This window comes from Bos javanicus, chromosome 27 (assembly GCF_032452875.1).
Source record: "Bos javanicus breed banteng chromosome 27, ARS-OSU_banteng_1.0, whole genome shotgun sequence".
In the NCBI taxonomy this organism is placed as follows: Eukaryota; Metazoa; Chordata; class Mammalia; order Artiodactyla; family Bovidae; genus Bos; species Bos javanicus.
The window spans coordinates 28819120-28844768 of NC_083894.1; the positions used below are offsets into that span (position 1 = coordinate 28819120).

The 25649-nt window shown below is 40.9% G+C and overlaps 1 long non-coding RNA gene across 1 annotated transcript; it reads left to right on the top strand.

Moving 5' to 3' along the window:
- The first annotated feature begins 18261 nt into the window (after positions 1 to 18261).
- LOC133240140 (uncharacterized) lies at positions 18262 to 24235 on the top strand. Its single transcript, XR_009734128.1, has 3 exons — positions 18262 to 18440; positions 20809 to 20975; positions 23965 to 24235. It is a non-coding gene; the product is annotated as an uncharacterized LOC133240140 (long non-coding RNA).
- The last annotated feature ends 1414 nt before the right edge of the window (positions 24236 to 25649 follow it).

A 25649-nucleotide genomic window follows, 5' to 3' on the forward strand; every position in this document is an offset into this window, starting at 1 on the left:
CAATCCCAAGCTAATTTATCGAAAAAAAAATTAAGAGCCAGCATATAACATCAGATCTTATTTCTTCTAAGTTTGCTCAAGGGAGCATGTGTGTGTTTCTGTTCCTTACACCTGCCAGAGAATATTTACCTGACTGGTAATACTTTGAAGTCCTGGCTGATTAACATTCTGGAAGAAGCCTGACAAAACTGCGCTCCTAAAGTTTTTTTCACGAGCACATTCTTGTTAGAAGATAGCATTCTTCAGTCTGCAGTCTGATTTTTCTCCAGTCTCAGCAGTCTCCTGGCATGGGGCCACCATAAACTAGAAGGTCTTTTGTTTTCTCAACCTCAGTTAAAGTTGATGGGTTTAGTTGTTATTGCTTCGCTTAGCACACGGCTGTATTTACTGCCATTTAATGCAAGCTGTGTGTCTTGCCACCTAGGTCTCCAAGGCAGTCATCTTAGGGAATTGCTTTGAATCTGTGGTTATACAGTTCCCTTTGTGCTCTCGAATCCTAAGTGATGACATCACGAACCACCTTGCAAAGCAAGAGCTGGAAGGTGTGCAAAGGAGACCCTAGTGAAGCTTGAAAATCCCTTAGTTCAAACCAAATCAGATTCTCAAAGTCGGAGAACAGGTCTCCAGAATCATCTCAGTGACATGTTATGTCCCAGAATCTGAACTCCAGTTAGAAATATATAGAGAGGGAAGAGATCTGATCATTGAAGTGTCTAGACCAAGTAATGCCTGATCTGTGAAGTTGACTACTTGGAACTTCTACCCCTAGTCCCAGGGAAGATAAAAGATCTCTTCTCCCTCTGGGAGAGGGTTCAAGTCATTGGTTTTCTATACAGGCAGAAACACAGGAGGTGCCCTTATGACTCATCCACCCTGTCTTCAGAGAACCAACTGGAGGCAACCAACACACATCAACCAACAATGACGTGTGTGTGTGTGTGTGTGTGTGTGTGCGCACACGTGCGCAGGCACGCACACGTGCTCAGTGATGTCTGATTCTTTGTGAGCTCATGGACTGTAGCCCACAAGGATCCTCTGTCCATGTGATTCTCCAGGCAAGAATACTGGAGTGGGTTGCCATTTCCTTTTTCCAGGGGCTTTTCCCAACCTAGGGATGGAACCCATGTCTCTTGCACTGGCAGGCAAATTCTCTACCACTAGTGTTACCTGGGAGGCAACGATAGCACACTGGCGATCACCAGCATCTTTTCTGGATCAGTGAGCCTGGCGGTGGTGTTTGGTGCCTGTCCTTTGGCATCATCATATTGCAACATGACAGCTCAGCTTTTGGCATTTCGGTGCCATGCCCTGGCAATCAGATTCAGTGATACACTGCTCAAAATCAAAAAATTCAAAACGCCTAGAATCTGGCCACATTGAGCCTGATTTATTTTCTCCTGTGATTCATCATGAAAAGTTAGAGTGTTAGTTGCTCAATCATGTCCGACTCTTTGTGACCCCATGGGACATAGTTCTCCTCTTAAAATTTGCTCCTCCATCCATAGCCTTTGGAGGCTGATATCTTCTCTAGGTTAAGGTCTTTTTCAGAACTATCTTCTGCTCATCATCAAAGTTGCACTGTAACTACTATAACTATAGTGATATCTAACTACTGGCAAGAAATCTAGCATTTTTTTTTTTTTAGCTATTTGAAAAGTAATTAGGATTCTTGTCCCATTGTGAGGACCATGGCTGGATGGGAGCCAGAGTGGGACTTCTAATGGGAGGGGCCAAGGGTAGGGCTCCTCTTTTCCCAGATTGCTAGAAGGCAGAATGTATCCCATCCAGTGAGAGCAAACACTACTAGCCCTTTGCTGGATTTCTCATTAACTTTGATCTATTTAATTGGGATTTATAGAAAACTACTCTGCTATCTCTTCCACTATCCGTGGATCTGTTTGTGTTCCAGGCTGGATGATTACCACGAATATAAATATTTCTGTCTGTTTTGGTGAGCTCTTACAAGTAGAAAGGAAAGGTTGAGTCCTACTAATCTGTAAGTCTGGACTTTGCGGTTGTACTGGGTATGAAAGATGTGTGAGTAGGTGCCATGGGGAAGTCTGACCCCCAGTGGCTATTATCAGCTGCTGCACACCTTCAGAAAGGGGATACGGCCGGAGTTCAAAGTCAACAACAGAATAGCATCTTGAAGCTGTATAGGAGTATATGTTGTTGCTTGGTCTTCTGCAATGTTTTGCATTAGGAAAAACTGACGTGTCACAATTAGAAAAGTGTATCAATAAGCACACTGAATCAGATGTTTCAGCAACCAGAAACACGAAAATAGACTAAATCAGTTTATATTTGGGGATTTCTATTTTTATAGCCATCACCTATCCACAGGTTGTCACCCTGGCTTTCTTATCACCACAAAATAGAGCTGGTCATATTGTTTTCAGACAATGTTTCAAAGAGTGGCCCTGATTTCATGTTATACTGCATTTGTTCCAAATTTTCATTTCAAAGGACTACAGATTCACAGAAAGTTGCAGAGATATTAGAAAAATCCCATGTAACACTTACCCAATTTCTCCCTGTGGTAACATCTTACATGAACCACAGCACAAAGGGGAACTAGGAAATTGATACTGTTACAACTCACATAGCTTATTCAGATTTCACCAGATTTCCTGTGTGTGTCTATTGCTCTATGCAATTTTATCATATGTGTGTATTCATGTAGCTACCACCGGTTTGAGAACATTATTTAAATGGAATCATACATTATGTGACTTTCTACACTGTCATTTTTTCAGTTAGCACGATTCCCTTGAGACCCATCCCGGCTGCAGTGTGTGTTAATCATTCGTTCCTTTTTATTGCTGAGTAGTATTCCATGGTATGGATGTGCCACAGTTTATTTAAACCGTTCACTCACTGAAGGATGTCTGGACTATTTCCAGTTTTTGCCTATTACCAATAAAGCTGCTGTGAACATTTGCACACAGGTCTTTGTGTGGGGATAAGTCTTCATTTCTCTGAGATAAATGCCCAAGAGTGTGATTGTTGAATCATAAGGTTCATGGCTTTTAGTTTTCTAAGCAACTGGCAAACGACTTTCCCAAGTGGCCGTACAGTTTTACACTCCCACCAGGAAAGTACAGGATCTACTTCCTTCCATCCTTGCCAACATCTTGTACTGTCACTATTTTTCATTTCAGCTGCTCTCACGGATGTGTAGTTGTCCCCACTTTTGAACAACATAAGGTGTCACGAGGTTCTTACCATCAAAACCCAAGAAAAAAGCATGGGTACCTTGATGAGCGACAGACACTTGGTTTCACTTTTCCCTGTGATTCAATACTTTGCTAAAGCCTATAATGATAAAAGATCAAGGATGAGATGGCCTTGCAAAACACAGCAAATTTTGACTAGATCAGGTGGGTTCATTTTTAACAACTTACTGACCAGAGACATAGTAATATGTTTCTTGCTGCCCAAACATTATTGACTGGAGTGCTCCAATATTCATTTATATAACAAGCCTTTGGCCACATGCATTGGTTTCCGCAATAATCCCCCAGTCAATAATGTGTTAAAGACATTTTTCTCAGGCGAACTCAAAAAACACATGACAATTACTCAATTAATTGTGCTGAGTTAGGAGGTGATTTGGAGAAAGCAATGGCACACCACTCCAGTACTTCTGCCTGGAAAATCCCATGGATGGAGGAGCCTGGTAGGCTGCAGTTCATGGGGTCGCTAAGAGTTGGACATGACTGAGCAACTGCACTTTAACTTTTCACTTTCATGCATTGGAGAAGGAAATGGCAACCCACTCCAGTGTTCTTGCCTGGAGAATCCCAGGGACGGGGGAGCCTGGTGGGCTGCAGTCTATGGGGTCACACAGAGTCGGACACGACTGAAGCGACTTAGCAGCAGTAGCAGCAGGAGGTGGTTATCCTTAAAAATGTTCCTGGCAGTTATCTAGAAATGAAACACACTACCCCCTTACTTCCGTGTTTGCTTCTCCAGTGTATTAATGTTTCATGAGTCCAGCCTACCTTTTTTTCGCCCTAGAATGTTACACCATTAGGTATAGAAGGGGAGTTCAGTCCACTTCCCTATGGAGACCTTATGCAGATTTCACTCCCTGACTTCCTATCCGCATGTATTACCTCATTATTACTTCACTTCCTGGGTTGTGGGTACAGTGAAGTTTATCAGCCTTGGATCCTATCCTCTGTCTTCCCCTAGACTGGAGCTCAGTGGGTCAGCTCCTCTGGTTGTCTAGCATTGGAAGTAAGCAGCATTACTGCTCTGGAATCTGTTTTTCTATCACATGATGAGAACATGATCAGCTTTGCATTCTGTGCTCAAAAAATCCCTTCAAATAGAAGGGACCCAATTGAAATCCTTTGAGCCATATTTTAGCTTTTTATGTATTTCAGTTATGAAGAAGAGTGATCTGGGGTAACATGAATGCAACGCAACCCAGCCAGTTGGAATAGAGCAGCCCCATAAAATTACTAAACCACAGAGAAAAAAAAAAAAAAGGAATACAGACCTCCATCAATTTAAGCTACCACCATTATGAAGTGAAGTGAAGTCGCTCAGTCGTGTCCAACTCTTTGCGACCCCATGGACTGTGGCCTACCAGGCTTCTCAGTCTATGGGATTTTCCAGGCAAGAGTACTGGAGTGGGGTGCCATTTCCTTCTGCAGGGTATCTTCCCGACCCAGGGATCAAACACCTATCTCCCGCATTGCAGGCAGACACTTTACCCTCTGAGCCACCACCACCATAATGAAAGTATTCAAATCAAAGAGAATACTAAAATCATAAAATCAGCCCTGGGATTTCTTTGGAAGGAATGATGCTAAAGCTGAAACTCCAGTACTTCGGCCACCTCATGCGAAGAGTTGACTCATTGGAAAAGACTCTGATGCTGGGAGGGATTGGGGGCAGGAGGAGAAAGGGATGACAGAGGATGAGATGGCTGGATGGCATCACTGACTCGATGGACATGAGTCTGAGTGAACTCTGGGAATTGGTGAGGGACAGGGAGGCCTGGCGTGCTGTGATTCATGGAGTCGCAAAGAGTTGGACACGACTCAGCGACTGAACTGAACTGAACTGAAAATCATAAATACCTCCATTTAAAGACTCTTTTGCAAGAAGGAAGAAAAAAAGTCAGAGTGGAAAAAACAGTTGAAAACAAAACTCCATCACTTTGCTTCCTTTTGAGCTACTCAAAAGGCACCGTCTTTTAAGGAGGAACATAAAGAAGTGTGGTTTTTTCCCAGACACCATTTTGGTGGAAATGTGTTGATGGACACCAATCCTAGGGGATGTTTCCTTCTGCCCTGTCAGCTTGATGGGGATAGTAAACAGGATTAAAAAAAAAAAAAAACCCTTGAATCTAAAAAAACTTGTAGTTCATTGATGCTTCTCAGTAGATATGAATGACTAACTATGGAAATATTTTGCCCCCTGGTCAGTTTGAACACTTGTCTTTCTTTTTTGGCATAGGACAGGAAGTCCTCCCCAGAACTATCACAAGTCTCAAATCTCAGGTCCCCAGTTGTATGTGGCATGTGTTTTTTGCCCAACTTTTATCAAAGAACAAAGTTCAAAGGACATCAGAATCTACAGTTCAAACAGTCTCAGGGGAAGATAAAACAGGGCCAGTTTTAATGAGAACAATGGAAAAAAAGAATTCCAATGAATAATGCTCCAGCCGTCTTTTTTTCTAAACTCCTTGTGAAATAACGTGCGCGTTCTCAGAATGCGTTTTTCTTTCTCTTCTCTTGAGGCATGATCAAGACTCTATTTTGTGTGGCTGTGGGATGTGAAGGCTCTGCTGTTTTCCCCCATCTTACTGCCACTTCATCTTTGTTAAGAATAGTTCAGAGGTTTTCCCTAGGCTCTTATAGAAATCTAGAGTAAATGAGTTTTGTCCTGAGGTCTACTGATGCGTTGTTTATCATGCCTCTCTGGGACTCCTATTACTTAAAACCTTATATGCAGATGACTTAAGATTATTCCAATAACTTATTCCTAATATAGCCAGCATCCCTAAATTCTATTAATCACATCCTTTCTTTAAAGAAAAACATTATTCATATCTTTAATTCCAGAGGAGGGATAATCTCCAAACCATACTACTACTACCTAATACCCACTAAAATTTAAAAGTCCAGTCACTTTCTTATGTGCTAAGTGTTCATTTATAAGCAAGAAACCTCAGACTGATACATGAGAAGTAAGAGAAATCATAAAAAAAGGTTTTAATTGAGAATTTTCCCCCACCATCTACACTTTCTGCTCCCCCACACTTCAAGTGCTGTCATAATCACCAATTCCCTACAAACTCTATTTTCTATTTCTTCTATAGTTTTGATCAGAAATATTTTAAAACACTATTTTCAGGGGCATGTGGCTAAAGGAGTGGACTGAGATCATCAGAAAGTTAAAAGGGAATACTACTTTCTTCATTGCTTCCGGATCAATCACCCCCTTCCTCTTTCTACGTGTGTTCACCCCTCCTTGGCTACTCTATTTTCTATCAGTCTTTTTAAATCAGCTCATATCTTCATTTTCTCACTTCAGCCTAAACTTCGTAGACCAGCCTTCAACGCTTTTCCATTCTCCTTCCTCCAAACCTGCCCAGCAAAACTCTAACTACGGTCACTTCAACCATCTGCCTTCACTACTTCTACCCAGTTGGTGCAAAATCCCAGAAACAAAGGGGTCCGAGCAGAACTTTCTGAACGCTGGCTGTACGTTAGACTGACTTACGGAGCTTTTTAAAACTACTTTGCCCAAAACAATTAAATCAGCATCTCTTGGGTTGGAAATTGGGAATAAGTATTTTTTAAAGTTCCTCAGGTGATGCTATTAGAAGGCAGAGTTGAGAATCTGACCGGTCCAGCTGGATCTTCACCTTCAGTTTTCCTTCCCCTCAGTCCTAGTCCCTTTTTCCTTTTGAGCTTGAATTTCTCCCCTCACTTCCTTAAAATAATTGATATTAGAAATAGATGCCTTGGGGAAGAAATTCCAGCTACTTCCTGTTCCAATCCAGATCCCCCCAGCCTACTTGCCTACAACTGTGTTCATCTCTAATTTTTACCTTTCAAATCAAAACAACAGGGAGTTTTCGTTTTTAATTGAAGTATAGTTAATTTACAGGGCTTCCCTGGTGGCTCAGTGGTAAAGAATCCACGTGCAGTGCAGGAGACACAGGAGACATGGGTTCGATCCCTGGGTCGGGAGGATCCCCTGGAGGAGGGCATGGCAACCCACTCCAGTATTCTTGCCTGGAGAATCCCAAGGACAGAGGAGCCTGGCGGGCTACAGTCCATAGCATCACAAATAGACATGACTGAAGCGACTTAGCACATACACACAGTTAATTTACAGAATTGTACCAATCTCTGCTGTACTGCAAAGTGATTCAGTTATACGCCTATATATATTCTTTTCCATTATGGTTCATCACAGGATATAGAATACAGCTCCCTCTGCTATACATTAGGACCTTGCTGTTTATCCACTCGAAATGTAATAGTTTGTATATACCAACACCAAACTCCAGGTCCATCCCTCTCCGTCCCCTACCTGCCTTGGCAAGACAAATCTGTTCTCTATGTCTGTGAGTCTGCTTCTGTTTTGTAGATCAATTCACCTGCACCATGTATTAGATTCCGTATATAGAAAAAGTGAAAGTGTTAGTCGCTCAGTTATGTCCTGCTCTTTGCAACACCATGAACTGTAGCCCACCAGACTGCCCTCTCCATGCAATCCACCAGGCAAGAATACTGGAATGGGTAGCCATCTTCTTCTCTAGGGGAATCTTCCTGACTCAGAGATCGAACCCGGGTGCCTGGCATTGCGAGCAGATTCTTTACCATCTGAGCCACCAGGGAAGCTATAAGTGATATCTTATTTACAAGTGATATCTATTTATCTTTCTCTTTCTTACTGACTTCATTTAATATGATAATCTCCAGTTGCATCTATGCTGCTGCAAATGATATTATTTCATTCTTTTTTGTGGCTGAGTAGTATTCCGTAGTATATATGCATCACATCTTCTCTATCCCTTCATTGACAGACGAATGGATATATGTTAGGTTATCTCCAGCCTTGGCTATCATGAATAGTTGTGCTATGAACATACAGGTACATGTATATTTTTGAATTATAGATTTGTCTGGGGATATTCCCAGGAGTTGGATTACTGGATCATGGGGTAATTCTATTTTTAGTTTTCTGAGGAACCTCCATACTGTTTTCCATGGTGGATGCACCAACTTACATTTAAACCAACAGTGTAGAAGGGTTCAACAGGGAGATCTTTTTCAGTCTCAGTCTCCCTGCCTCTGCTCTTACTTCCATCCCCACCCACCTCTCAGCATCCTTACTCCACTTATTTCTTCCATCTTACTCTAAACCTTCCAACTCTCCTTATCTTCGAGTTTTTCCCATCAACATCTAAACATATTCAAATGATCACTACCTTTAAAGTACTGCCTCATCCATGCATTGCCCTTTAACTGGGCTCTTTTACATTTCAGCCGAGCTTTTTGAACAACAATTTCTATGTTTTCTCCATTTTATCATGCTCTATTCACTTCTCAAGCTATTGCAAATGATTTCCGGTTAAAAATCTGAGTCAATAATTTCATATTCTGAGTCAATAATTAACTTTTTATTGTTAAATCCAACAGACGTTTTCTGTTTTTCCCTTTCTTGATCTCTTAGAGCTTGGTTCATCTCATTACTTAATTTTTTGATGCTTTCTTTTCCCTTGGCTTCTGCACATTTATTTAATGGACGCTTCTGTTCTGGCCTTGGGTTTCTTTTCTCTTCTCTCAACACATTTTCCTCTTGTATGTTAATTAAACCCCATGGCCCCAGTTACTGTTCACCTGCCATGACTCCCAAGTCACCTCTGCACTCCACAACTGTCTCCTCAACTCTGGAAAAGCTGCATCTGGAGACCTCAAAAGGACTTCCATTTGTTAGCTGAAGTGGATTCTCTCTTTACCAAAGTCTCCCCTTTCACTGTTACCAATCTTAGTGAACAGCTGGCCACTATCTAGCTGAAAAAGCCAGAAATGAAGTCTTATAATTCCACTTCTTTGATATTCCTGGAATCTGGTGCCAGTGTTTTATAAAGTCCCTCTGCCATAGTGCAGGCTCCTTTCACTTCTTGCCTAGGTTACAAGAAGACCATCATGGCGGGCTTCAAACCTCCAGGCATCCACACAGTGGATGAATGAAGCGGTTCATTGGGGTTTTACCACACAAAAAAAGCAAGGAGGGTGAAAAACTAAAGGATACATAGAGAGTTTGAAGTCATGATTCATAGGTCTTATCTAAATTGCAAAAGAAATGGTAACAGAAGGTCATAGATGGATTGGAAGAAAGAAAGATCAGTGTACTAGAGATTCTGAAGTTAAAGAATAGTGTGGAACACCCCTGGTGATTCAGTGGTTAAGGCTCTGCGTTTTCACTGCAGGGGTCATAGATTTGATCCCTGGTTGAGGAACTGAGATTCCACAAGCTGGGCAGCGTGGCTAAAAAATAAACTTTTTAAAAATGTAACTCTAAAAAAAAATTTAAAAAACTAGTGAAAGAATGAACGAGCTAGTCAGGAGAGGACTCAAATGAATTAAATTAATTATTTTCACTTTTTAGTGAAATCCTCATTTCAGTAAAGCATCCCTGGATAGAGTTTAAAACGTTCCAATACAAACCCGCAGAGGAAGTAGATAATGAAGTCTGTGGAGAATGGCATTGGGAGTAATTGGGTCAGTGCTTCTGGTACGAGAACTAGGATCAACAGGAGGAAGCTGGATCCTTTCTTACTATTCTATGTTGAGTACAGATTAAAGCACAAAAAGAACACCACGCTGTTCTCCAAAATACAGCTTTATAGTCCTCCTGTGAATATATTTATATAGAGAGAATCCGGAGAGCGTTTACCTTTCAAAAACCTTAGGTAGATTTAAAAAAAAAGAAAGTGATTGGAGTTTTTCATCTTTGCAACTGTGAGTGAAGTGGTAAAAACAAACAAACAAACAAACAACTCCTGACCACTTGAGGAAACGTTGAGAATCCAAACATATCTGCAAAATTCCTCCAGTTTGAGGCTGGCCTCCCTTTCCCGCTTCATCATCTCTCACGCCAGCTCCCTGGACTGCAGACAGCCCAGTGAGACGGAAGGACTTTTAATTCCCAATCACTATGCTGTTTTCTCCTTCATCTCAGGGCCTTTGACTTTGCTGCTCTCTCCACATCAAGCGTCCTTCCATCGCAACCCTCCATTGAGCATGCTGTGCCAGGAAAATGTAAGGAACATAGGAAATTCTAATTGACTGTTTGGAAATAAAAGACAGGGAATTAGGTAGAAAAATTTCATACAGAAAGGTGCCACTTGTAATCAGTAACTTTTTTTGTTGTTGTTTCATTAAAGAAGAGACAGAGTTTTAATTACAGTAAAAGAGTGGGGCTTCCCTGGTGTCCAGTGGCTAAGACTCTGCCCTCCCAAAGCAGGGGGACCGGGGTTCCATGCTTTGGGTCAGGGAATTAGATCTCACGCGCCGCAACTAAAGATCCTGTGTGTTGCAACTAAGACCTGGCACAGCCAAATAAATAAATAATTTTATTCAAAGTGAAATATAAGACTAGTGAAGGCAATGGCAACCCACTCCAGTACTCTTGCCTGGAAAATCCCATGGACAGAGGGGCCTGGTAGGCTGCAGTTCATGGGGTCGGTAAGAGTCAGACACGACTGAGTGACTTCACTTTCACTTTTCACTTTCATGCACTGGAGAAGGAAATGGCAACCCACTCCAATGTTCTTGCCTGGAGAATCCCAGGAACAGGGGAGCCTGGTGGGCTGCCGTCTATGGGGTCACACAGAGTCGGACACGACTGAAGTGACTTAGCAGCAGCAGCAGCAGTAAGACTAGTTGGAGGCATCACCATAGCCTTGGATTTGCAGGTGTTGATCCATTTCTGGGAGAGTGCAGAGCTGTGGCTGTGTGGATGCTGGGGTGGGCTGGATGTTGTGCTTCTGGGAATATTAGAGCCAGCCCGCCAGGTCATGTGGTGCTGGGATGAGTCTGCAGTCCTCCCTTCATCCTACGTTTGGTTCACCCTCCTTGACTGCCAGCTCTGTTCAGGAGCCCAGCTTCTGTCACAGGTGTATGTCTACCAGTCTTACTGTCTAAATAGTGATCTTAACTGCTTCTTATACTTTGACTTTGCTATTGAAATTTCCCACCTTCTCTGAACATTTCAGATACACATGAAATATAGCCTGTTGAAAAATCACAAATGTATGGTTCTCAGTAAAGAGAGGTGGAATTGCCGGCCTGTTGGTTTTATAGATAAGGCAGAATAGTTTCTTAAAGTTGTACCAATTTACATTGCTATCTGCAGCTCCTGAATTTCAACTACATCTTCATCAACACCTGTTCAGCCTGAAAAATAACCTTTGGTATTTCCATGAGAACTCATCTGATAGTAATGAATTACCTTGTTTTTGCTTAACTAAAAATATTTTTTATATTTCTTTAAAAAATTTTTTGAAGGTAAACTTACATATGTTCACGAGTACACGCTAGGTCCCTTTCGTCGTGTCTGACTCTGCAGCCCTATGGACTGTAGCTCACCGGGCTCCTCTGTCCATGGGATTCTCCAGGATAGAATACTGAAGTGGGTTGGCAATCCCTTCTCCAGAAACTCACCTACAGATTTTTAAAATACATAAATCTTTAGTGACTAGTGTGATAAGTTTTAATAAATACGTATAACCATGTAAATAATATCCCAGTTAAGATCTACAGCATTGACATCATACTACAAAAGTTCTTCAAATCTCTTTCTAGTCTACCTTCCCCATCTCCAGAGCCCAAATGAACTACCATTTGGATTTCAATAATCGTAGATGCCACTGAAAAATGGAATAACATAGTATGTACTCTTCTGTGCCTGGTTTCTCTTGCTCACTATGTTGTTTTTGAGATTTGTCTATAATGCCACATGTATCCATAATCTGTTCCTTTTTATCGCTGAATACCAGTCCACTGTGTGAATGTACCACAATTTATTCATTCTCCTGTTGATGGACATTTGAATTGTTCCCAATTTTTTCTATTATGAATAAAAATGCAATACATATTTTGTGCCAGTCTTTGGATGGACATGTGCTTTCATTACTTTGAGGTAAATTAGTAGAAGTGAAATTGCTGGCTTTCAAGATAAATGTATGTTTAATTCTATAAAAGCAAATGCTAATAACTGTCTCAACTTGTTGGACTATTTTATATTCTCACCATACTCTATGAGAGTACCAGTTGATTTGCATCCTTTTCAACAACTGAAATTTATAGTCAATTTAAATTCAGAATTTCTAATGGGTATGTACTGGTAATCACTGTGCTTTTAATTTGCATTTCCATATTGACTAAAGATGTTGAATATGTTTTATGTGTTGATTGGCCATTTGTACATCCTCTTTTTTTGAAGGGTCTATTTTAATATTTTTATTATTTTTAATGAGTTGTTTACTTTTTGCTATCGATCTGTAGAAGTTTTGATTTGTATAATCTCGATGTGAGTTCCTTGTGTCATATGTCTATTTTGAATATTTTCTCCCCATCTGTGCCTTGCTTTTTCATTTTCTTAACAATCTTTTTTGATGAACAAATTGTTTATTAATTTTGACGAAGTCCAGTCTCTCAAGTGTTTCATTTATTATTAGTGATGTTTATATTCTAAATAATCTACTTCAATGTAGCAAAGATAAACTCCAGGTAGCCAAGAGCTTTTTATTTTAAGCTTTTGTATTTAGGTCTATAATCCATCTTCAGTTGAGATTTATGTATAGGGTGAAATATAGGTCAAAGTGTACTTTTTTTTGCTACAAAGATATCCAGTTGGAACAATAAGATTGATAAGATTTTTCTTTCAGCAGTAGATAACAATAACAGCTTTGTAAAAAAAAAAAAATTTTGATTCTATGTGTGGATCTATTACTCGACTTTCCATTAGGTCTCTTTGGTCTACTTCTCTGTCCTTAAACCAGTACCATACTATCTTGCCTATAGTATTAACACCTTTATGTTAAATCACAAAATAAGGTAACAGGAGTATTCAAACATTGTTTCTCTTTTTCAAGATGTTTTCACTATTCCAAGACCTTTAAATTTCCATATAAATGGTATTATCAAGAAGTTGTATACACCAACTAATCGCATCTATAGTTTTCTAAAGTTTACATTTAGGTATATGATTGCTATTTATTTTTTTGGCTGCCCTGGTTCTCCATTGCTGCTCAAGGGCTTTCTCTAGTTACAGCGAGTGGGGGCTACTCTCTAATTATGGTGTGCAGGCTTCTCACTGCAGTGCTTTTTCTTGTTGTGGAGCTCAGGCTCTCAGGCATGCAAACTCAGTAGCTGGGGCTCACAGGCTCCACAGCACAGGCTCAGAAGTTATGGCTTGAGGGCTCTGGGCTGAGGGCTCGGTAGTTGCGGCCACAGGCTTAGTTGTCTAGCAACATGTGGAATCTTCCCGGACCAGGGATCAAATCTGTGTCCCCTGCACTGACAGTTCATGTCAGTCACTCAGTCGTGTCCAACTCTTTGTGACCCCATAGACTACCGCACACCAAGCCTCCCTGTCCATCACCAACTCCCGGAGTTCACTCAAACTGAAGTCCATTGTGTCGGTGATGCCATCCAACCATCTCATCCTCTGTCATCCCCTTCTCCTCCTGCCTTCTGTCTTTCCCAGCATCAGGATCTTTTCCAATGAATCAGTTCTTCGCGTGAGATGGCCAAAGTATTGGAGTTTCAGCTTCAGCATCAGTCCTTCCAATGAATATTCAGGACTGATTTCCTTTAGAATGGACTGGTTGGATCTCCTTGCAGTCCAAGGGACTCTCAAGAGTCTTCTCCAACACCACAGTTCAAAAGCATCAATTCTTCAGTGCTCAGTTTTCTGTATAGTCCAACTCTCACATCCATACATGACTACTGGAAAAACCAAAGCTAATTCTTAATCAGACAGGGAAGTCCTATGATTGCTTTTGAATTACTTTTATATATAGATCAAAATTTCTTTTTCTTTTTCTCCTTGGTGGTGGTAGTTTAGTGACTCAGCTATGCCCAACTCTTTGTGACCTCATGAACTGCAACCTCCCAGGCTCCTCTGTCCATGGGATTCTCCAGGCAAGAATACTGGAGTGGGTTGCCATTTCCTTCTTCAGGGGAACTTCCTGATCCAGGGTTCAAACCTGGGTCTCCTGCATTGCAGGCTGATTCTTTACCAACTGAGCCACCAGGAAGCCCTAATTGTTGCTACACTATATGTTGAAAAGACTGTGTTTTCTCCATTACATTGCCTTCATATCTTGGTCAAAAATTCATTAATCGAGTGACATTAGCCATATGGAGAACTAGTAAGCTACATGCCCTCTTTCCCCAACAAAGACCCAAAGTTAACAACAATAGATGAAGCATAATACCTCTCTGAGAACAATAGAGACCAGTTAAGAAGCTACAGCATCCAGAAGATAGCAAATCCAGAACGAATTCCAACACAAGGGACAGCAAACACCGTGGCATCTGACGTGGCCATCCATCCCCCTCTCCCTGACACAGAATTGCCTCAAGTGAGTGAGACGAAGCCTTCCACACCAGGCCTCCTCCTCCTGGCTGAGAACAGACAGTAGTTCATCAGTCTAATATTCTGGCTTCTCTGGGGACTTCCCAAGCAACTAGGTTCTGTTTTGCCTGACTCATAGAGCTGAAGGGACCACTGTTAAGAGATTAGGAGGTGCTGAAACACAGAGATGAGCAAGACTGAAGCCGCAGGAGATGCCAGGGTGAGTAAGAGAACAGACTGAGTTTGAAAAGTCCGAGAACCTCCAGCGGGGCTGATGGTGAAGATCATTCCCTGGGTGAAACAAGTGAGCAAAGACTTGGACAAGTGGTTGTTTTTGCAAATGCCCAAATCATGACAAAAACTTACAAGGCATACAAACAGGGAGCCACTGGGTCATTAAGGGAAAAAAAGAAAAGTCCAAAAATGGACTCAGAAGAAACACAGCTCTATGAGCTGCCTGGCAAAGATTTAAAATAACTGCAAATACTTATATGTGGAATCTAAAATACAACACAAATGAACGTATCTACAAAATAAAAACAGATTTATAGACAACAGACTTGTGGTTGCTCAGAGGGAGGGAGGAATTGGGAGTTTGGGGTTAGCTCCTGGCACAAGGCTTATATAGCTGTCTCCCCTTATCCATGGGTTATACATTCCAAGACCAGCCTATGGGTGCCTGGAACCACTGATAGTATCAAACCCTATAGAGTAAGTCCCCTACATATGAACCTTCAAGCTGTGAACTTTCAAACAGACAAATGTACATCTGGTCCCAGCAAGACCCAGTACCTGGGTCATCAACATCAGGTGCGAGTGAAATTGCAGCTTACCCTCCTTCTATTGCTGACGATCCTTCAGCTCTACCGTCTCCCACTTCCTGTCTCTCCTCCAATCAATAATCCTTCTTGCCTGTTCACTCGATGCCAGCCCCGATAGGCCAGCTGTTGTACTGTACTACTGTACATTTCAAGATACTGTACTGTAAGATTTAAGATGTTCCCTTTATTTTTTTGCTTTTTATGTATTATTTGAATAAAAAGTGTTATAAATCTATTACAGTACAGTACTCTATAGCCAATTTTGTTTGTTGGGCACCTAGGTTAACTTTGTTGGACTGACAAATTGGACTTACGACAGCACTCTCGGAACAGAATTTGTTCATATGCAGTGGACTTACTGTATGTTACGTGTTTTTCCTATACATACATACCTATGATTAAGTTAAAGTATAAATTAGACACAGTAAGAGTTTAACAATAACCAATAAGAAATAGAACAATTATAACAATAATGTGAAGTCAAGTGGGCCTTAGAAAGCATCACTATGAACAAAGCTAGTGGAGGTGATGGAATTCCAGTTGAGCTATTTCAAATCCTGAAAGATGATGCTGTGAAAGTGCTGCACTCAATATGCCAGCAAATTTGAAAAAACTCAGCAGTGGCCACAGGACTGGAAAAGGTCAGTTTTCATTCCAATCCCAAAGAAAGGCAAAGCCAAAGAATGCTCAAACTACCGCACAATTGCAGTCATCTCACACGCTAGTAAAGTAATGCTCAAAATTCTCCAAGCCAGGCTTCAGCAACATGTGAACCGTGAACTTCCTGATGTTCAAGCTGGTTTTAGAAAAGGCAGAGGAACCAGAGATCAAATTGCCAACATCCGCTGGATCATCAAAAAAGCAAGAGAGTTCCAGAAAAACATCTATTTCTGCTTTATTGACTATGCCAAAGCCTTTGACTGTGTGGATCACAATAAACTGTGGAAAATTCTGAAAGAGATGGGAATACCAGACCACCTGACCTGCCTCTTAAGAAACCTATATGCAGGTCAAGAAGCAACAGTTAGAAGTGGACATGAAACAACAGACTGGTTCCGCGTAGGAAAAGGTGTATAGGAGTCAAGGCTGTATATTGTCACCCTGCTTATTTAACTTATATGCAGAGTACATCATGAGAAATGCTGGACTGGAAGAAGCACAAGCTGGAATCAAGATTGCTGGGAGAAATATCAATAACCTCAGATATGCAGATGACACCACCCTTATGGCAGAAAGTGAAGAGGAACTCAAAAGCCTCTTGATGAAAGTGAAAGTGGAGAGTGAAAAAGTTGGCTTAAAGCTCAACATTCAGAAAACGAAGATCCTGGCATCTGGTCCCATCACTTCATGGGAAATAGATGGGGAAACAGTGCAAACAGTGTCAGACTTTATTTTTCTGAGCTCCAAAATCACTGCAGATGGTGACTGCAGCCATGAAATTAAAAGATGCTTACTCCTTGGAAGGAAAGTTATGACCAACCTAGATAGCAGATTCAAAAGCAGAGACATGACTTTGCCAACAAAGGTCCATCTAGTCAAGGCTATGGTTTTTCCAGTGGTCATGTATGGATGTGAGAGTTGGACTGTGAAGAAAGCTGAGCACCAAAGAATTGATGCTTTTGAACTGTGGTGTTGGAAAAGACTCTTGAGAGTCCCTTGGACTGCAAGGAAATCCAACCAGTCCGTTCTGAAGGAGATCAGCCCTGGGATTTCTTTGGAGGGAATGATGCTGAAGCTGAAACTCCAGTACTTTGGCCACCTCATGCAAAGAGTTGACTCATTGGAAAAGACTCTGATGCTGGGAGGGATTGGGGGCAGGAGGAGAAGGGGACGACAGAGGATGAGATGGCTGGATGGCATCACGGACTCAATGGACATGGGTTTGAGTAAGCTCTGGGACTTGGTGATGGACAGGGAGGCCTGGAGTGCTGCGATTCATGGGGTCGCAAAGAGTCGGACTCGACTGAGCGACTGAACTGAACTGATTGTAATAAAAGTAATGTGAATGTGATCTCTCTCTTGAAATACCTTGCTGTACAAACTTTATGCCACTTCCGTCTTAGTCAAGCACTTTACCCTGTACTGTAACCATAACTTTTGCAGTTTGGAACAGAAAACTAGCACAAATTTCTATTTCCTTCTTCATAATTTCACAGATTAAAGATTCTTATTGGAGATCTCAGCAACCCCAGCATACAAGTTTTTCTTATTTAATCAAGAGCCTCACCTTCTCACTTAAAAGAAGCACTTTTTGGCTTCTGTTTGGCACATCCGAACTGCCAGCATCACTTCCTCTTATGCTTTGGGGCCCTTATGAAATAAAACAGGAGTGACTCGAACACCAGCTGTGATAGCAACGGTCCACAGTCAATCTGATAACCCAGAAGGCTAAGAGGCAGGGTGAGTTGGATAATGGGATGATTCACATCCTGGGTGGGTGGATCTGGACATCAGCAGATTTCATGACACTGTTCAGAATGGCAAGCAATTTAAAATGTATGATTTGGAATCTCCCTGATGGTCCAGTGGTTAAGAATTCGCCTTACAATGCAGGGGACGACCAGGGTTCAATCCTCGGTCGGGGAACTGAGACCCCACATGCCGCAGAGCAACCAAGCCTGCACGCTGCAACCTCTGAGCTGGTGCGCGCCACAGCTAGAAAGTCGGTGCGCCGCAGCGAAAGATCCTAAATGACGCAACAAAGATCCTGTGTGCTGTAACTAAGGCCCAACACCACCAAATAAAAAGAGAAGATGGGAACTGTTCATTTCTGAAATTTTTCATTTAACATTTTTGGACCGTGGTTGAGCACGTGGAAAAGGGGAGACGATTGTTTAAGCCCCCAAAGTCTTCATGAAAATGGGCACATGCTCTTGGGACAGAACCAAGTGACAGGCATAGTCTCTAAGAAATCCCAAGAATCTGGGCTCACACTGATGGGGAGGTTGCTGTGGCCATTTCTCCTCGGAAGCCATTGTACGCACCTGGCCAATCAAGGTTAGTTGCTTTTTCATCTCTTCTCCGTTAAGTATGTTTGGTGGAATGTTACCAAGTAGTCAAATGATCGAAATCTGTGTATCTCGAAGCGCAAAGAAGGAAAAAGAGCCACATTAATATAGCAAATGAAGTAATTTACAGTTGACTCTAGCTAAAAATCATAGCCTAAGGGAAGATGTTAATTTCCCATAGCCCTCAGCCTAAGAATTGTCTCCTCTGCAAATATAATTCACACTTTCATGCAGAAATGGCCTTTCCTTGATGTTCTATGGCCATCCCAATAGGCCGTCACGTCTCCCACTCTCTAGCCCTGTGTGCTAATTTGTTTTTTCAGATAATATGGGCTCCATATCTTTGGGCATTTTTCCATAATATTGCTTATATCTAAATTCTTTCCTGCTACTGCCCACCAAATAAATTGCACCTTCTCTTCACTTCCTTTCAGACTTTTGACTGATTTTAAGATAACTTTAACTGACATTTATTGTGCACTTAATTTGTACTAGGCTTCATATTTAGTTTGTACACACTTCATGTCCTTGAAAAGCCTGAGGAACAGCTATGAGATTGGTTTGTTAATCTCTGACTTTAACAAATGAACATATTAAGTGAAAGGGTTTTAAGTAATATTCCTAAGGCTACATATCTAATGAATGACCAAATATGGATCCAAGTCAGGTAGGTCTGACTTCAGAATCTGCAGTCTTAATCACTGAGTGATGCTATCTCATTCATCCTACTTTATTATTTAGCCTTATTCATTTCTTACCCAGGTCCCATTTGAACTACATTCTAGGTATCTTTTACTCTAAACATTTCCATTGCACTGAGATTTCAGATTTCATTTTCAAAATTATTTATAGCTTCTTTTTAAATTTTCTTATATTACTTAGCTCTTTAAAAAAAAAAAAAGAGAGAGAGAGAGACTGTGCCTACACTTTACTCTCTGCCATGTGCTATTTTAAAACAAGTCTCAGAACTCCAAGAAGTTCTGTAGGAGTTCAGTTGGAAATCAGAGTTTCCACAACACTGCGGATATTCTTTGCAAGTCTAGAAATTCTTCAGAATTTTTTAGAATGGTAGACTTTCTTTGGTGTTTCCTCCAGAAAAAAATGTCCAGGCTACCTCAGTAAGACATAGAGCCTTCAGACAAGGCTGATTGGACACAGTGGCAAGCCTTGGTAGATCCACAGATTTCTCTAGAAAGCTTGAGGAACCGACGCCCCTCATATTCATCTCCTGTCAGTAGATGGTACTCAGTAAATTCCTACCTGAGGACATAAATTTCCTGAGGATAATCTGCTCCAAACTATTCTGGACGGCATGTCAACACTAGGACAAGCACCGTGTCTATAGAAGGTGAATCATTAAGCCTGGAATAGCCAGCAAGAGATCTGAATTCCTGGCTTGGCTACTTTTGGAAATAGCTGGCTTTACCACAGGCAATTCTGTTCAACAGCCTGGGATTCAGAACCCTATTTTCCAAAAGTAGATAAATGTGGGCCATTGAATGACTTCACATTATCATGCAATCCAAAGTCTGGTAGAAACAAGCATTCTGAAGCATCAGTGATGGTGACTCTAAACCATGTTACATTATAATATATATATATATACATCTCCATATAGTTGGCCCCATAATCTACTAATTGTGACATTCGTCAGCCCTGGAGAAGCTGCTGTGTAGGCGGACTTGGGCTTCCTGCGGTTCAAGTCACAGGGCAGCTCTGATTTGTTTTGTTGCAGAGGAATTTCTGTAGCCAGCTTGGACACTGGCCAAGGAGGCAGTGTCTGCTGCCTGCTGTACACAAAACTCTTGTCTTTTTGATGAGAACGGGAGTGTTCTTTATCTTGCTCTCCCCGTTGTAGTACTGACAGGGGTCAGAGGGGAGAGACAGCTTGCGGGCTGAGCGCTGCAGACGGCTGTCCTCCAACGCCAGCTCCTTCCCTTTCTCTGCCAAACAGCCCTCCGTGGGGATGCTACTAGGCCATCCAAGGTTTAGCTCTGCTGACATGGGACTGGAAACTGGACAAGAAATGGAAATGCACTGTGACTTCCTCTGTCCTCTCCTGCTCCTCGAGCCAAACAGCAAATCAAGCTTGGGTTTCGGAGGAAGGGGGGTGGGAAGAAGACTGAAGGAAAGAGGAGGTGTTGGTTCCTTCACTCCATTTCTCCACTCCTGCTCACTTGCAGTCACCACCTTAGTTACACGAAACATCTGTTTCCAGGTAATCCAACAGATCTTGGGAATAGCACCTTGGGGTTCTGTCTCCTTGGGGTCCTCCTGAAATGTTCTCACAAAGTAATGTGGGTTGTTTTTTTCTTCCCACAAAATGTTTCTCCTTTCTAATTCAATTCTCCCTTTAGTTTGCTGTTGGAACCAGGGACGACAATAATTTCATTGGAAATTGAATCAGTTGCAAAGTACTGGGAATGCCTATGGTTTAAAACCTCAGGTTGGATTTCTTGGAATTCCGGGCCAAGTCCCTTTCCCAGTTGCTCACAGGAAGTTTCAACTGATGTCATTGGAAATGGTATGTATGTACGACTGTGTGTAATTTAGGTCACAGTGGGACCTTAAGGATCCAGGGGAAAAAAAAAAAAAAGCCTCTTGTTTCAGATCTAGTGACCTCACTCTTCATATCCAGCTAATATTTGGATCCATGCGATGCTGATGAACCAGAAAACCATTCCTATCTTTCTCAGCTTGAGAGCACCATTAAAAAGATCTCCCCTTATGGGGGAAAACAGAGAGATTTTTGTTCACATATCAATGTTTTGCAGGCATGGATCTTTCCAAAATACTCTTTCACACATTCAGGATGCATATTTAGATCATCGGTTGATATAACTCAGAAGGAATTACTTATTCACGCCTTATAATGTTTTTACTTCAAATTTCAAGGGAAAATGATTGGAGTTATATCTAAGAGAGTAAAAATCTTAGTATATAACAAAAACAGTTATTGATGTGTTAAGATATAAATGGCAGACAGAGAACACCAAGACATATTCAGTGAGCACAGCCCATACCGTCTTCCAGAAATTTGCTAGAAGAGCATTACGTTGGGAATTCATGCATATAGTTTGGCAAAAATTCCACAGGCAACCTGGAAACCAAATAGTAAACCACACTTTAATCCATTTCCTTTCATTTAACCAAGTTCACAACTCGTCTTGCTTCATTCCAATTACTGTTGTTCAGTCTCTAAGCCATGACCAACTCTTTGTGACTCCATGGACTGTAGCCTGACAGGCGCCTCTGTCTATGGGTTTTCCAGGCAAGAATACTGGAGTGGATTGTCATTTCCTTCTCCAGGGGATCTTCCCAGACTAGGGATCGAACCAGGGTCTCCTGCACTGGCAGGTGGATTATTTACCACTGAGCCACCAGGGCTTCCTAGTCATTCCAAATAAACTCTAATATTTTAATGACAGGGAAGATAGATGAAGCTCCACATTTTCCTAATTTCCCCCAAGCCCTTTTTATAACCTGTCCTTTTGTCTTCTTTCAACACAATCGTGCTAAATTGTGCATGTAATATCTTCAAGGATGGGATAAGAAACTAGCTTCTCAAGGAGTACAAGTTAATATGTTCTACGTCTGTCTTCAACCCTAGTTCTTTTTTTTTTTCCTTTTATTTGTCTGTCTTCTTTGGACACATTCAATCTATTTTCTTTTCTTCTAAGCTCCCCTTTGAATTCCCATACGTTTGGCAGGCTCTCTAACGGCTTTCCTATTCCCATCCAGACAAGATACAGAATACTTTCAAAGCTGTGGCTCTGGTCTCTTTCTCATCCTTGAAGGGCAGTATGAAGCAGAGGATGAACCTGGTAAATTTAATAATTGCTTTTATTGGATTAAAAGATCCAGTCTGACAGTACTGGGTCCTTAACATTCCATAAGTTTTCCTCACTCCCAGTGACGCTTTTTAAATTTCTGAAGTACTGGTGACTCCTTGTACTCATCCACCCTCCAAACTAAAAACAAGATCCCCAAATCCTGAGCAACTTCATAGTTCTAAAGCAGCCATAAAACCTATCATTCTGATTTGTTTCCAGTCTAGCATTATTTGGCTCTTGTTCTGATTTAAATCTCTGGTTTGCATCCAAATCTCTGTGAAATCTAAGCCTTGTTTTTCTCTTTCTTACACATTACTGTTTTTTTTTTTGTTGTTTTTTTGTAGAGTATATCTTATTCAGTCTTGCAGGTATTTTTGCTTTGTTTTTGAAAAATAATTTCCTTGCTCCCTCTGGCCCATAAACTCCCCTGCGCCCAACACACAAAATGTAGAATTTGTTCATTGGCCCTGCTTCAGCAGAATTTGTTCCCTGGGTTCCCTGTCTCATTTCAGAAGCTCTTGATGCCTCTGTTGTCTCAGTAACTGCTCATTCTGTGGAAGTGGAGGTGAATCCAGAGTGGGGATGTAAAGAATTTCTAGTGTCTAGTCAAGATTCCTTCTTCAGCAATAGTGATCTTCTCCGTATTACCAACTTCACCTCAGAAGGCAGTGGGGTTCATTGATTCTGGGCTGTGAAAAGATACACTCCATGACTGCTTTGTTCCTACCTGCTTTGTTCATAGCATTTGGAACAATGACTGGCACACTGTCAGTTTTCAATAAATATGTTGTGAATGAATGAATTAGATATCTATGAATGAGGCATCCATTTATGAACTGAATTGTTTTCAATTCAAAAGAAAGTTCACCAACTTTAGATCAAAGGCATCTTCATGCTGCGATATTTGACATTTTAAATGTTCTCAGTTTCATCACTAACAGAGATCATGTAAAAACCAATCAAACAATCAAGCAAAAAATGCATTTGCACTTAGCCAGGTAAGGAACAAGAGACACTTCCAGAAGAATCATCATGATGGCTGCCCCCAAAGAATCTGCTTAGTCACTCAGTCATGTCTGACTCTTTGCGACCCCATGGACTGCCAGGCTCCTCTGTCCATGGGGATTCTCCAGGAAAAATACTGGAGTGGGTTGCCATGCCCTTTTCCAGGGTATCTTCCCAACCTAGGGACTGAACCCAGGTCTCCCACATTGCAGGCACATTCTTTACCATCTGAGCCACCAGGGAAGGCCAAAGAATCCCAAGTTCTGTTTAAATATGAATTGGTTGGTAACGACAAGACTGATAAAACTATATTTTCAAAGTATTATTTGACTGATGAGTTTGATCTGAGGTCTATTACCCTGCATTTCATACCAACAAGAGACTTGCTAAATTCAATTCATTAGATATACATTGGTGGCCTGAGAAATGACTATTCTTCCCAATCCAGCATGCCATTATAACACTTTCTGTGACATCAAGGGTTAACAAGGGTGCACCTAAGCAGCATAGAAATCGGGTAGGAATTCATGAAAACACCCCCATCTTCCAGGATGGCAGCAGAGTGGATATGAAGGACTGGGAAATTAAGGAAAAAGCCATTGTCCTCTAATGAAAAGAGAATCTTCAGTAATAGAGATTTCTGCCAGCAGTAACTACTATCCTTTGATTTCGTAGGAAACTGACAATCCTGACTTGGAGTCTGTTGGCATACACGATCTCGGCCCACCAGTCACAGTCACAGATTCAGTTTCAGAAACTCAGTGTGAACACAGAGGCTGCTCAGACAGCTGTCTCAGAGAGGACGAGACTCTGAGTGTAAAGGGAGCTGAAGTCCGAGGTCTAGGTTTGTTTCTTTTGAATGTGTCTTAAGTTTCGTTCTTCTCTAGCATGTCAATCAAAATTAAAATTTCTCTGAAACATTAAAATGTCTTCATTTTAACCCCAAATTGATACACTATGTTCTACATTTTAAGGTATTACATTCTAAGATTTAGGTTTATATTTTATTTTCTCAATATGTATTTTTCTTAAATTGGGCATTTTTGAAAATGTATTTTTAACTGGGGGAAAGGTGCTTTACAATGTTGTCTTGGTGTCGGCCTGAGGTCTAGTTTTATGGGCAACTGTCCTGTGATGTCCAGCACGCAGTATGTGTGCTATTTTATTACATAGCTAACCAGATCCATGCCTCATCTTTGGGAGGCTCAATGAATGGGATTTGAAATGGAGGTGGTAGTTTAAAAAATACCTTTGTATTTTACTTGCATGCTTGACTGTTCAGACCCCATTATCTTTCCTGAATTTCAAATGTAAGACTACTCCGGTCACAGCATACACAAAGACAGAAAAAAATCAGTGGATCAGGCCTCTTCTTCTGGTATTGGAACATATATGGATGAATAAAATATCACTGGGGAAAACCTATAAACATCTAATAGGTTAATAAGTTAATAAATCATGTAACAAGTGATTTAATATTTTATCATACTCAAAATAGTGGCTATTAAAAATTTTAAACAGCATGAGAAAATCCTTATACTCAACTGTTAAGTCAGACGTGAATTGAATATACATGTAGTCACAATTGTAGTTCAATATAAATAAGCCTAATGGGAAATATATTTAAAAAGTTAACATGATGGGATTATGGTTAACTTTTTTTTCAATATATTTTAAAATTTTATAATTAATAGGTGTAACCATGAAAAAGGAAAAAACCTTTTATTCCAAATGACAAAAAATAAATCATTAAGCATGTAAAAATGCCTTGAAAATTAACAAAAAGAAACAATGCAAACTATCACTTCATCATCACATTGCTGGGAAATATTTGCAAATGCAAAAAGTTGATTATCATTTATCTACATCATGAAAAGCAATTAACAATTAGACGACAAAAGCATTGCTTTGCAATGATTCAATACCAAAACGAATTCAAAATACACTTTTCAGTAATCAGATCAGCACAATTGTGAAAAACTACTCATATCCTCTTTTTATTGGTTTATTTCCCTCATAAAAGCCCATTATTCCTCTGCTTTTTGGCCATAGCTGTGTAAACTAATTAATAACTTCAGTGGGTCTATGTACTATCCTAACCACACACCCTTCCTCCCCCAAATAGTTCCCTGGTCCGAATTAAAGTAATTACTCTATTGGAAAAATAGTTCCAATAGCTTGGCTCATCAGCTCTGGTCTGATTATTGTGATTATAAGCTATGAACTAAAATCAACGCTATTGGCCACATGCTGACTTAGTTACACAGTGTCCAAACTTTTTGCCTCCTATTTGCATCTATTTTTGCAAATGAAAATAAAAGAATAATTGATTCTAGTCTATGCTTTTAAACTAATCAAAT